Here is a 13,874-nt window from a genome sequence, read left to right as displayed (position 1 = left end):
GAATATTTTACCCAAGAGGACGTCGTCATCATTTAACCATACAGTAAAGCTGCATGCCCTCGGGAAAATTTACCTCTCTAATCTCCACTTTCTTTCATCCGTTCAGTAATAGGAGCGCATAAGGCCGTTTTGGTTGATGTTACAAGCCCAGATCAATCAATCATCCATACTGTTGCTCCTGAAACTACTGAAAAGGCAACTGCCCATTTTCTGGAACCACACGTTGTCTGGCCTTGCAACAGGTATTGCTCCATTGTGGTTGCACCTCCGGTACGGCTCTCTGTATCGCCGAGGCACGCAACTCTCCCCACCAACGGCAACATCCATGTTTCATGGGGAAAGGGAGGGGGTTTATCAAAATATACATATTTAGTGGAGTCAGTGGTCAACTCTTGTTTAAGTAAAGCTGTGTACCCCTTCCGTCCTTGACCTATCATCACGACTGGTCTACTTGACTGTGATTGTGAAGTTTGGGAAATTTATAGTGAGATCCTGTGGGATCCAACTGCTGAAGTTATCGGTCCCTAAGCTTACACTCTACTTAATCTAACTTAAACTAACTTACGCTAAGGACAACACACACACCCATGCCCGAGATAGCACTCGAACAACCGACGGTGAGGGACGGGGGGGGGGGGGGGGGAAAGGGAGGAGCCGCGCGAACCGTGACAATGCGTCTAAGACCGCGCAGCAACCCCGTGCCGCGTGATTGTGAAGACTAAATCGGGTCACACTTGCGGGAGGAAATGAATTCGATGCTTCAGGCACGAACAGTAGTGGGTGGCTGGTTTCAAGACATACGGCTGTGGATGCTGTTTCACCTTTTTCTAGGGCAGTGGGGAGGGGGAGATCCAGTTCACAGCCTGCCCTATTACTAACTTTCCTAGAAACTACAACCCCACTTGAATATGTCCTCCGCAGAAGGAAACGAAACGTCGCGTTTCTCCGAGGAATTGCTTCGACCATTGTATAACAAACCGGAAATTTTAATTATAGTGGCATTTCCGGCCGTGAAAGTTTACGTTCTACAAGGGAGGAGTTTATTGTTCGAGGACTCGTAGACTTGCTCAAGGTAAGACAAAAATTTCGACAGAAGTGGAAGGCCAGACATGTGCCAGAAAAGAACTCTGCTCGCTCGATAAGTGGGTGAGCAATTGTCAGCGTTTCGATGGAGGGACGTGAGATTTGTGGCTTATCCGATAATCCCGCGTCCTTTTCCGGAGCACGAACTGCGCACAACCTCGATCCAGCTGCTGCGGGAGTGTTTTTCCGTTACACAACTGTGCCCTGCGGAATGTCCACCCACCTGGGAGACAATTTGTCGTTGTATTACTTTTTTTCTTCATGTTCAAGAGCAGTGATAGGAATTAAACGATTATGTCGAAATCTGCCCAATGATTCTACGTGATACTGGCGCCAATTTCGTGCTCAAGAGCAGTGATAGGAATTAAACGACTACGTAGAAAACCGCCCAATGATTCTACGTGACACTGGCGCCAATTTCATTACAGCAACATTTAGCAGCTAGGAATGATTACACTGCAGAAACACTACGTGCTGCGTTAATGATACGCCAGGGCAGGCTTCCGTTGTGTTTTACGGTAGGCTATAACTTCGTCGTGTCCAACAACGTTATCCAGCGTTTACGATAGGAATTTACGATAATACAAGTAAATATTCTTTCAGCGAGAGAGGTGCACAAATAAGCCGTGTAGTCTTCCACTCACTTCTCTCGGCAGCAACAGCCGATGAGAAGGAGCTCAGTACCAGTCGTTATGTGTCCTGGAAAGCAAAGCAGAGGGAAGTTCGTCTTCCAACAATTCCATTTGGCTTCGTATTGAATTACATTCGTGTGGAAAGCCAGAGTGCAAAATCATTGCGACACATTAGTTAGATGAGCTGTATATAGATTACCAACTAATTTCTTCAAGGGGATTACATTTCGATCCACATAAAATTACAGATTTTGGCATCACAGCTACACTCCTGGAAATGGAAAAAAGAACACATTGACACCGGTGTGTCAGACCCACCATACTTGCTCCGGACACTGCGAGAGGGCTGTACAAGCAATGATCACACGCACGGCACAGCGGACACACCAGGAACCGCGGTGTTGGCCGACGAATGGCGCTAGCTGCGCAGCATTTGTGCACCGCCGCCGTCAGTGTCAGCCAGTTTGCCGTGGCATACGGAGCTCCATCGCAGTCTTTAACACTGGTAGCATGCCGCGACAGCGTGGACGTGAACCGTATGTGCAGTTGACGGACTTTGAGCGAGGGCGTATAATGGGCATGCGGGAGGCCGGGTGGACGTACCGCCGAATTGCTCAGCACGTGGGGCGTGAGGTCTCCACAGTACATCGATGTTGTCGCCAGTGGTCGGCGGATGGTGTACGTGCCCGTCGACCTGGGACCGGACCGCAGCGACGCACGGATGCACGCCAAGACCGTAGGATCCTACGCAGTGCCGTAGGGGACCGCACCGCCACTTCCCAGCAAATTAGGGACACTGTTGCTCCTGGGGTATCGGCGAGGACCATTCGCAACCGTCTCCATGAAGCTGGGCTACGGTCCCGCACACCGTTAGGCCGTCTTCCGCTCACGCCCCAACATCGTGCAGCCCGCCTCCAGTGGTGTCGCGACAGGCGTGAATGGAGGGACGAATGGAGACGTGTCGTCTTCAGCGATGAGAGTCGCTTCTGCCTTGGTGCTAATGATGGTCGTATGCGTGTTTGGCGCCGTGCAGGTGAGCGCAACAATCAGGACTGCATACGACCGAGGCACACAGGGCCAACACCCGGCATCATGGTGTGGGGAGCGGTCTCCTACACTGGCCGTACACCACTGGTGATCGTCGAGGGGACACTGAATAGTGCACGGTACATCCAAACCGTCATCGAACCCATCGTTCTACCATTCCTAGACCGGCAAGGGAACTTGCTGTTCCAACAGGACAATGCACGTCCGCATGTATCCCGTGCCACCCAACGTGCTCTAGAAGGTGTAAGTCAACTACCCTGGCCAGCAAGATCTCCGGATCTGTCCGCCATTGAGCATGTTTGGGACTGGATGAAGCGTCGTCTCACGCGGTCTGCACGTCCAGCACGAACGCTGGTCCAACTGAGGCGCCAGGTGGAAATGGCATGGCAAGCCGTTCCACAGGACTACATCCAGCATCTCTACGATCGTCTCCATGGGAGAATAGCAGCCTGCATTGCTGCGAAAGGTGGATATACACTGTACTAGTGCCGACATTGTGCATGCTCTGTTGCCTGTGTCTATGTGCCTGTGGTTCTGTCAGTGTGATCATGTGATGTATCTGACCCCAGGAATGTGTCAATATAGTTTCCCCTTCCTGGGACAATGAATTCACGGTGTTCTTATTTCAATTTCTAGGAGTGTAGATGAAAAAGTGATCGAAATAAAACGAAGAGTGTTTTTCAGGTACAATGTAAAATTATATTATGCTATCAAGACGTCGTAAGACACTGTAACCATCCAATAAACATCACTGTGACAAAAAATCTGAATAATCACCAGTAGTGATGACTTTGCAATAAAAGTGAGTCGAGTCTGGTGAAGAGTTAATTACGATTACTTGACCAGAAAGACTCTCGTTGATAAGTATCATACCGTAGTTTTGTTGTGCATGATAAAAGTAAAACAGAGCATTTTACTCTGAGATATCCAGAATTATAAATTGACTGTAGGTCGAACGAGTGTATTGTCTTGACGCTACATTTAAAATATTGAGTTCATGTCATTGAAAGTAAAATACAACATTACTGGAAAGCATGAAGATACATTAATTTTAAATTGGACTTATTGGTTTGATTACTGACGAAACTGTTGCTTTTATTCAACTACATATGTACATCGGCAGCCAAATTACAGTGTGTGACGGAAGGTACATCAGACTATTTCGCCCAGTTAAGAGCTGTATCTGTTGATAGGTACACCACACTCGAATGTCAAAACCGGTCTAATAACCCGTCAGCTCTTACTTAGTCCACTGCACGACAGTGTCCAACTCTACTGAGTGCCTTAATGTTAGCCGCATTCTTTCGCATATCTGCCCAATGACTGTTTTTGAAAACACGAACCACATGATAACTGCTTAGGACACTTTACTGATCCGACGAACTATGATAAACTAATTGAAAACTGATGTTAACAATAGAGCAATTTATTTCACGTAACATACACTACTGACCATTAAACCCGTATCAACATAAAGTCAATCTGCATTAAACGCCAAATTGGTATGATGTGCACAACCACCTTCGATGTGGCCAGCCATACAACCAAAAGAAGAATAATAGAACTACGTCTCCTATCTATCTATCTATCTTGTATATATACATAAAGAAAATGAAGTCACTCTCCATGATTCTGCGAGTATGTTTGGGATTATGTCAGAAACTACTGTACGGATTTTGATACAGTATTCACTAATAAATAGAACCTGTAGCGATAAAAGTTCGTGTATATAATTTAGAAATCTTTCGTGCAAACTGGCTGCTGTGAAAACAGTAACATTACCATCTAGTGGAGACTGGCAGAACTCCTTGAAATAGCAGTTGCTCATGTGATGCGCCGTACCAATGGTGTGTGGTAGAGAGTGCTTCATACCAACGTTTCGCGGCAGAAGATTCCTCCTACAGATATTACATGGCACAAGGTGCTTGGTAGCGATGTTTCACTGGAAAACATGGGGAAAGCGCACACAAGAAATGTAGCTCACCACCCTACCAAGTAGATCATCAGTAAAATTACCGCTACATCAAAAAAGTCGTTTTCGGCTGTACATAGTGCTTCGTAGGTGAAGCAAGGACAAGTCACCGGTTCTACATACAAGGTTAGTGACATTGGTTGGGAACATTTCCATTGGGAGGGACATTTATAAACAGGCACTTGCCCGAGAATTTACCCACAACAGTTTTAAATTCCCAGAATATGGGCATTTATAAAGAAAACTACTTTTTAAACGTTTTTACTGTTAGACTGTATAATTCGCAGAATTAAAATAAGGGATGGTAAAATATTAAAAGTTAGTAAATGTTTACTCTTAAACCCCGCGTATATCATTTGTTGCCTTCATTACTAAGAACGAAAGGAAAAAAGAGAGAAGCACGGTGTTTTTTAACCAGCTTTCCAACTTTCTGTGCCAAGGAAGGGCACGTCTTGCTGACAGCTGTTTATCATGCATAATGTCATTTTTCTTTTTACTAGTTCCACTCTTCACTGTCGTTCCCTCTCTCACTCAATCCTATTGTCATACACACACACACAGACACACACACACACACACACACACACACACACACACACACACACACACACACTCACCAGTCGAGCAGTGTGTAGTGATAGCCGGTATTAAAAAAAATTGTACTTATGTAATTGTTTTGGAATGTATCACACTTTTTAATCCGTGTCAAATCTCTGAATATTATTGAAGAATGATTATTGATAACAAAATCATTACTGAATGTATGAAACAGCTGGCATGTGTTTCTTGATGATAAATGTATTTTTAAATATTAGACCGTCTTCAGTGGAAAACATATTTTATTGTCAGATTAGCGACATTTGAGTCCCTATGGTTTTTATTCTGCTCCTTTCTTTATCTACTTCCGTATAACTGCACTGCTTTGAAGATAAAATTGACTTCATCAGAGACGTAAAAAGTTACGTTTACAGTCCAGCTTATTTCCCGTAATAACTCTCAAGTAATGCTCAAGCAGCTTTTTGAACCGCTAAATAAGGAATGTTGGAAAACATCTTCTCCAATACAAAATATCAGCTAAAATTATTATTATAAGTGCCGGTTACCAACTACTCTCTAAAATGCATAAACGCCCGGACAGTTACGAATTTTGGGCATTTTCCCAGGCATTTACCCTGGCAATTTGTCCCAGCTTATAAATGCCCATACATTTTACACTACTGTACAGTGTTATTCTTGTTAACGTCAAGAAACCTCAAAGCGAAGTAGATAATGCTGAGACAATTAGTTTGATATAAGACACATGGGGATGCCAATGTTCGGGAGTACCCTAAAACTGGCTGACAAACGATCAATATGTGACGTCAACAGATGACTTACGTCGCCCCACATGCAGCGACTGAGCCCATTGGTCTGTCGCACCTCAACCGATGATCCCAACCAAAGTCAAGTATTCCCGTCAGTGTGACTTCGGGCCCAAGAGCGTGACTTCGGCGGGTGGAACTCAGGGTTCGACTCTTGCGTCTGGCAGGCTATAGTTTTCCATTGTTTAGGAAATTTTGTGTTTACATAGAGAGAAGGTTATTGTTTTATTAACCGGTATCGCTGTCTATTATTTTTACACAATTTTACCGAAAACTATCTGCATTACAACAAAAACCTACTGCATTGCGCCGCACGTACATGAATATAAGCTTCCGAAATGCATCGTTACCAGTAAACGACATAAGTTTTCTTCACTAAATAATGTTCGTGAACAAAGAAAGCAGGGGCCAAAGGAACGAAACACAAAATTAGAACAGCTTTTACTTGATTACAGCGAGGACAATAATTCTGTAATGTCTGCGTCTACAACAGAGCACATTTACAAAAGGTGTTCGAAATTTGCTCCGTTTGTTCGAATGCAGGTATTGTATGGCTCAGTCATCCCTTCACTGCCAAGCCCAACCACTGCACGTGCGGCAAGGTACAGCATCTGGTGACGTCACATGTTCAACATTTCTCGTCCATTTTTGGGGTACTTCGCGTCATTTGGCACACCACGTGCCTCATATTTAATTAAGTGTCTCAGCGTCATATACGTCGCTTCCGGGGTTCATAACTTTAATAAGAACCACCCTGTTTGAGGAAAAACTATGAGGCACAATGTCATTCATGAAATGCATCTGAGCTATGGTTGTTCGTGGGAAGGTAGTGCTATGCCTCATCTAAGAAGTGTGAAGGAATGCTATAGCCTATCGAAACTGCGGTCTAATGATCAACGACTGAGCTGGTTGAGTTGGTCGGGAACCCACTACTGTCATGCGAATACGGAATCGACGAGTCCAGGACGGTCATTCTCAAAACCATTCAGGATGTCAGAAGCCGAGCACGACTAGTGCCCGAGACCAGCGATAAAACACCTCTGTTCCTGAAGTAGTGTATGGACGTGGCACGTACCTTCAGTCACGGATGAGATACCTCCTTGCAGTATCCTGGTTTCTCGCAGTCTTCTCTTTCCGAACTAGACTATTATTTTTAGACAATTTTACCGAAAACTACCTGCATTAACTCCAGAATCGCCATCTTACCGTACACAAGCAGCATATCGATCATCTCCCAACTTGCTAACTGATATGTGTCGTTATGTTGTCAACAAGGTTACTGCACCGGTACGCCACTGTATGTGAATTAACAAAAAGCTAATGTTCAATTCCGAGCTAATTTGGTTCCATACATTATATGTCAATTCAACATGCCTGCGCCGAACGAAAGAAGTAACCATGATAGAGTCTTGTTAGAGAAACTACTCCATCGTAAAGAAATCATAATTTTAGGCGTATTTCGACCTTTATCGAGGCTCTGACACAGATGGCTTGCATCCGCTCCCTGAGATTGTGAAGGTGGCAGGGATAAAACAGGGGGAGATTATGTATCTCGTGTGTAGAAACCATACTGCAGTTGTAACTGTCAAAGGACATGAAATAGAAGTACCGGCTGAGAAAATAGGGAGACAGGGTTGTAGCCTATCCCAAGTTCGTACACGGTGCAAGCAGTAAAGGAAACCAAGGAGAAGTTTGCAAAGGAAAATAGAGTGCTATGAAATGAAAAGTTTGAGGCGTGCCGATGACAATGCAGTTCCATCAGAGGCGGGGAAGAGCAAAGCCGTTGAAGGATTTGAACAGTGTCTTGAAAACAGTTTCGAAAATGAACGTCAACAGAAGGAAAACAAAGGAAGTGTATCGCATTAAATCAGTGGATGTTGAGGGAATCTGACTAGGAAATGAGCAACTAGAAATAGTCTATCAGTTTTCCTATTCGAGCAGAGAAATAACTGACGACGGCCGAAGTAGAGAGGATATAGTATGCAGACAGGAAATAGCAAGAAAGGAGTTTTTGAAACAGAGGAACTTCTTGACATCCAAAATAAATGTGTTAGGAAGTTTTATTTTTATAGGTATTTGTCTGTAGTCTTGTAAGGAAGTGAAACGTGGAGAGTTATCAGTTCAGGCAAGAACAGAAGTTTTGAAATGTGGTGTTAAAAAAGATTGTTGCAGATTAGACGGGTAGAACGGGTAACTAACGAGGAGGTATAAACCAGACTGATGAAAATTAATTTGTGGGACAACTCCACTAAAAGAATGAAGCAGGCATCAAGAAATTGTCAATTTAGAAAGGGGTAGGTGTGGAGGTAAGACTTACAGAGGGAGACCATGCGATGAATACACTGAGCAGGTTCAAATGCATGTATGTTGCAGTAGTTATGCAGAAATGAAGAGTTTTTCATAGAATAGATTACTGAGGATGGACTGAACACTACAACAATAACAACAACAACAACAACAACAAAAACATACAGGGTGTCCATAAAGTGTCTATCATTTTAAAAAATTGTAGCCAGAAACTATTAGAGTCAGAGATATGTGGTTTGTTGTAAAGCTAGCAGCTTTCGAAGTTCTTTTCCTTTATCATTTGTTCCAGATTTCACTTAGAGTGTATCAAATTGGCGACAAACCAGGAGAAGGCGCGGTGTAACACATAGTACTTAGAATCCAAATCTGCAACAATGGTACTGCGGAATTGCTGACGCCAGTACAGTAGAGCTCCAAAGAAAAAACAAGCATGATGAGGTGGCTCAAAAGCTTTAAAAAGGTAGGTAACGCCAAAGACCTTCCTCGAAGCGGGCGTTCCCATGGGTCATGGCTGCGCACTCTCAAACTGAAGTTTGAAAATGCCGGATGTGCTAGGTGACATTTTTGCAGGGTAGACGGGTCGAGATCGTCCCAATGCACACCACCAGCGCTCTCTCGATGTGACGCGATTTGACTTCCTACTGTGGCGTTCAGTCAAGAGTCGCGCGTGCACAACACCAGCCAAAGACTGTGTTACCTTTCGCGCTTGAATCAATGAAGAACTCAGAACTGTTGATGCTGCATTGTTGACCACAACGTAGAAAGAACTCTAATACGACCTTGAAGTTCTTTGAACGACGGGTGGGGCACGCATTTAAATTCTAGTGTAGCAGAAGAAAAACGGACAAGTGCGAATAGGACTCGGGGTGTGAGGGTTCCGTACAAACTTATTTATGTTCTAAAATAGATCATCTATAGATCTTCATGAGTGAGTTTGTCAGAATCGAAATACGTGACATAGATCGCCGTATCTTTTGACTGCATTGACTTAGAAGCTCAGTTTTTGTACACCGCCAACGAATTTCTACTTGATACCTCTTCCAGTTTATGGGAAAAAAGGTTTTAACAGACAGACGTATGTTTTGACTGCATTGGTTTATAAACTTAATTTTTTTACATCGCCAATTAGTACAAGACCTTTGTATTTGACATAAATGGTAACTTGATACCTATAACCGTTGATGAGAAAGAAGGATGTTAAGGGACGGACAGACAAACAGGACAACTACTGCGAAAAAGTTTTTATGTGATATAATAATCAATTAACAGTTTTCGCATTTTTCTCTTTTACGTGTGCTGTGAAGACTTGCCTCTTACCAAATTTCGTGATTCTAGGTCAACAGGAAGTATCCTATTGGTTTTAACATGTGAGTTTGCGAGTAGCAAAATATGTGACATAAAGATCGTATCTTCTGATGACATTGACTCAGAAGCTTAAATGTTACCACCGTCAAGAGACTGCAGATCTTAGTATTTGGCATAATTTTAACTTGATACAGTTACTCGTTGCTGAGGAAAAGGTTCTTAAAAAGCGGCCAAATAGGCAGACGGACCAGAAAGAGACCCTACAAGGCTCCTGTGTACCGACTGAGGCACGTAAATCCAAAACCCGACAGCTGCAAGGTTTACAACAAGATACAAAGTTTTTGAGATGATAGCAGGACTTCTTGGACCCCTGTACATTTCGTCTGCCATTTTGATCCCAATGTAGGCTGATCCTATCTACACTACTGGCCATTAAAATTCCTACACCAAGAAGAAATGCAGATGGTAAACGGGTATTCATTGGACAAATATATTATACTAGAACTGACATGTGATTACACTTTCACGCAATTTGGGTGCATAGATCCTCAGAAATCAGTACCCAGAACAGCTACCTCTGGCCGTAATAACGACCTTGATACGCCTGGACATTGAGTGATACAGAGCTTGGATGGCGTGTACAGGTACAGCTGCCCATGCAGCTTCAACACGATACCACAGGTCATCAAGAGTAGTGACTGGCGTATTGTGACGAGCCAGTCGAGATCTGGTGAGAGATCTGGAGAATGCGCTGGCCAGGGCAGCAGCCGAACATTTTCTGTATCCAGAAAGTCCCGAACAGGACCTGCAACATGCGGTCGTGCATTATCCTGCTGAAATGTAGGGTTTCGCAGGGATCGACCGAAGGGTAGAGCCACGGGTCGTAACACATCTGAAATGTAATATCCACTGTTAAAAGTGCCGACATTGCGAACAAGAGGTGACCGAGAAAGTAACCAGTGGCACCCCATACCATCACGCCGGGTGATACCCCAGTATGGCAATGAGGATTACACGCTTCCAATGTGCGTTCACTGCGATATCGCCGAACACGGATTCGACCATCATGATGCTGTAAACAGAACCTGGATTCATCCGAAAAAATGATTTTTTGCCATTCGTGCACCCAGGTTCGTCGTTGAGTACACCATCGCAGGCGTTCCTGTCTGTGATGCAGCGTCAAGGGTAACCGCAGCCGTGGTCTCCGAGCTGATAGTCCATGCTGCTACAAACGTCGTCGAACTGTTCGTGCAGATGGTTGTTGTCTTGCAAACGTCCCCATCTGTTGACTCAGGGATCGAGACGTGGCTGCACTATCCGTTACAGCCATGCGGATAAGATGCCTTTCATCTCGACTGCTACTGATGACGAGGCCGTTGGGATCCAGCACGGCGTTCCGTATTACCCTCCAGAATCCACCGATTACATATTCTGCTAACAGTCGTTGGATCTCGACCAACGCGAGCAGCGATGTCACGATACGGTAAACCGCAATCGCGATAGGGTACTATCTGACCTATATCAAAGTCGGAAACGTCATGGTACGCAGTTCTCCTCCTTACGCGAGGCATCACAACAACGTTTCCCCAGGCAACGCCGGTCAACTGCTGCTTATGTATGAGAAATCGGTTGGAAACTTTCGTCATGTCAGCACGTTGTGGGTGTCGCCACCGGCGCCAACCTTGTGTGAATGATCTGAAAAGCTAATCATTTGCATGTCGCAGCATCTTCTTCCTGTCGGTTAAATTTCGCGCCTGTAGCACGTCATCTTCGTGGTGTAGCAATTGTAATGGTCATTAGTGTAATTATTGAAATGTAGCAGTAAAGGTTGACGAGAAACCCTGTTAGCAGAAGACTGTTGTGAGCCCCTACTGCCGGACAGTCCAATGGCGGTGGGTGGGGAACGGGCGGCGCGTTAAGCGGCAGCCGGGATGGGTGAGAGCGGCTCGCCAGCTTCTGAGAAGGCCGGGTCTGCCGAGGCGCGGCTGCGTGAGAGACTGGTGCCATTAATCAGGTCGCTAATTAACGAGGCGCGGCGCGCACGCCCCGCAAGCGCCACAAGTACGACGCACGCCGCTGCTCGCAAACTAAGCGCAACGCAGGGCGACGGCCTCGAGCCACCCCGCGCCTTGCCGCATCTCACCTCGCGGGGGAGCTCGCTGAGAAACCGTACTACGAGGAGTATTCAAGTTCTAAGGCCTCCGATTTTTTTTTGTTATTAACTACTCACCCGAAATCGATGAAACTGGCGTTACTTCTCGACGTAATCGCCCTGCAGACGTACACATTTTTCACAACGCTGACGCCATGATTCCATGGCAGCGGCGAAGGCTTCTATAGGAGACTGTTTTGACCACTGGAAAATCGCTGAGGCAATAGCAGCACGGCTGGTAAATGTGCGGCCACGGAGAGTGTCTTTCATTGTTGGAAAAAGCCAAAAGCCACTAGGAGCCAGGTCAGGTGAGTAGGGAGCATGAGGAATCACTTCAAAGTTGTTATCACGAAGAAACTGTTGCGTAACGTTAGCTCGATGTGCGGGTGCGTTGTCTTGGTGAAACAGCACGCTCGCAGCCCTTCCCGGACGTTTTTGTTGCAGTGCAGGAAGGAATTTGTTCTTCTAAACATTTTCGTAGGATGCACCTGTTACCGTAGTGCCCTGTGGAACGCAATGGGTAAGGATTACGCCCTCGCTGTCCATTTTTTCAGCACTGGCGGTTACCCGAAATTTTTTTGGTGACGGTGAATCTGTGTGCTTCCATTGAGCTGACTGGCGCTTTGTTTCTGGATTGAAAAATGCCATCCACGTCTCATCCATTGTCACAACCGACGAAAAGAAAGTCCCATTCATGCTGTCGTTGCGCGTCAACATTGCTTGGCAACATGCCACACGAGCAGCCGTGTGGTCGTGCGTCAGCATTCGTGGCACCCACCAGGATGAGACTTTTCGCATTTTCACGTCGTCATGCAGGATTGTGTGAACAGAACCCACGAAAATTCCAACTCTGGAGGCGATCTGTTCAACAGTCATCCGGCGATCCCCCAAAACAATTCTCTCCACTTTCTCGATCATGTCGTCAGACCGGCTTGTGCGAGCCCGAGGTTGTTTCAGTTTGTTGTCACACGATGTTCTGCCTTCATTAAACTGTCGCACCCACGAACGCACTTTCGATATATCCATAACTCCATCACCACATGTCTCCTTCAACTGTCGATGAGTTTTAATTGGTTTCACACCACGCAAATTCAGAAAACGAATGATTGCACGCTGTTCAAGTAAGGAAAACGTCGCCATTTTAAGTATTTAAAACAGTTCTCATTCTCGCCGCTGCCGGTAAAATTCCATCTGCTGTACGGTGCTGCCATCTCTGGGACGTATTGACAATGAACACGGCCTCATTTCAAAACAATGCGCATGTTTCTATCTCTTTCCAGTCCGGACAAAAAAAATCGGAGGCCTTAGAACTTGAATGCACCTCGTACACGACCGCGTCTCTTCCCGTTCGAGAGTCATGAATGTGCACGAGGTGGAAATAGGAAAGTCTACAGAACGGGGGCTGTCGAACGTTTTTGTTCGAGGACCAGTGCTGACAATATATGTGGCATCACCTCGGGCCACGTATGTACCCACCTTACTTTAATTGGTCACGTAGACAAATTAGTATGCGATTCCTCAGTAGATCAGCTGTAGTAACAGCGTGATAAGTTGACCTCTAGTCCTCTAGTCTCGGTCGCCAAAAGTCGCTAACATTAGGAACACTTCGTGTCGACTGTTCTGTTTTACATTCCTGCCACCCCTAGCCACCCCAAACTTGTCACACTAGACTGATCAACCAGAACATTATGACCACAGACCTACTGTCGATGTAAATCCGTCCAGATGATAGCAGCGTCATCTAGCGAGGAATGACTGCTTGTCACCGACACTCACGGTACGTGCAGTATCAGTGAGCATGCTGTCCGTGTGTAGCATGTGAAAGGTGCACGATCTATCTAACTTTCACCGAGAGCAGATTGTCATCGTCCGGAGGCTCTACACGGGCGTTTTGGAAAATGCACGACTTGTTGGGTGTTCGAGGAATGCTGTGCTGGAAACAAAGTGAAACCACATCCAGACGTCATGGGGTTGGATAGCCATGCCTTATAACATACAAAGGGCTTCGTAGGCTG

Source organism: Schistocerca cancellata, chromosome 6, assembly GCF_023864275.1.
Source record: "Schistocerca cancellata isolate TAMUIC-IGC-003103 chromosome 6, iqSchCanc2.1, whole genome shotgun sequence".
Lineage (NCBI taxonomy): Eukaryota > Metazoa > Arthropoda > Insecta > Orthoptera > Acrididae > Schistocerca > Schistocerca cancellata.
This window is presented reverse-complemented; position numbering follows the sequence as displayed.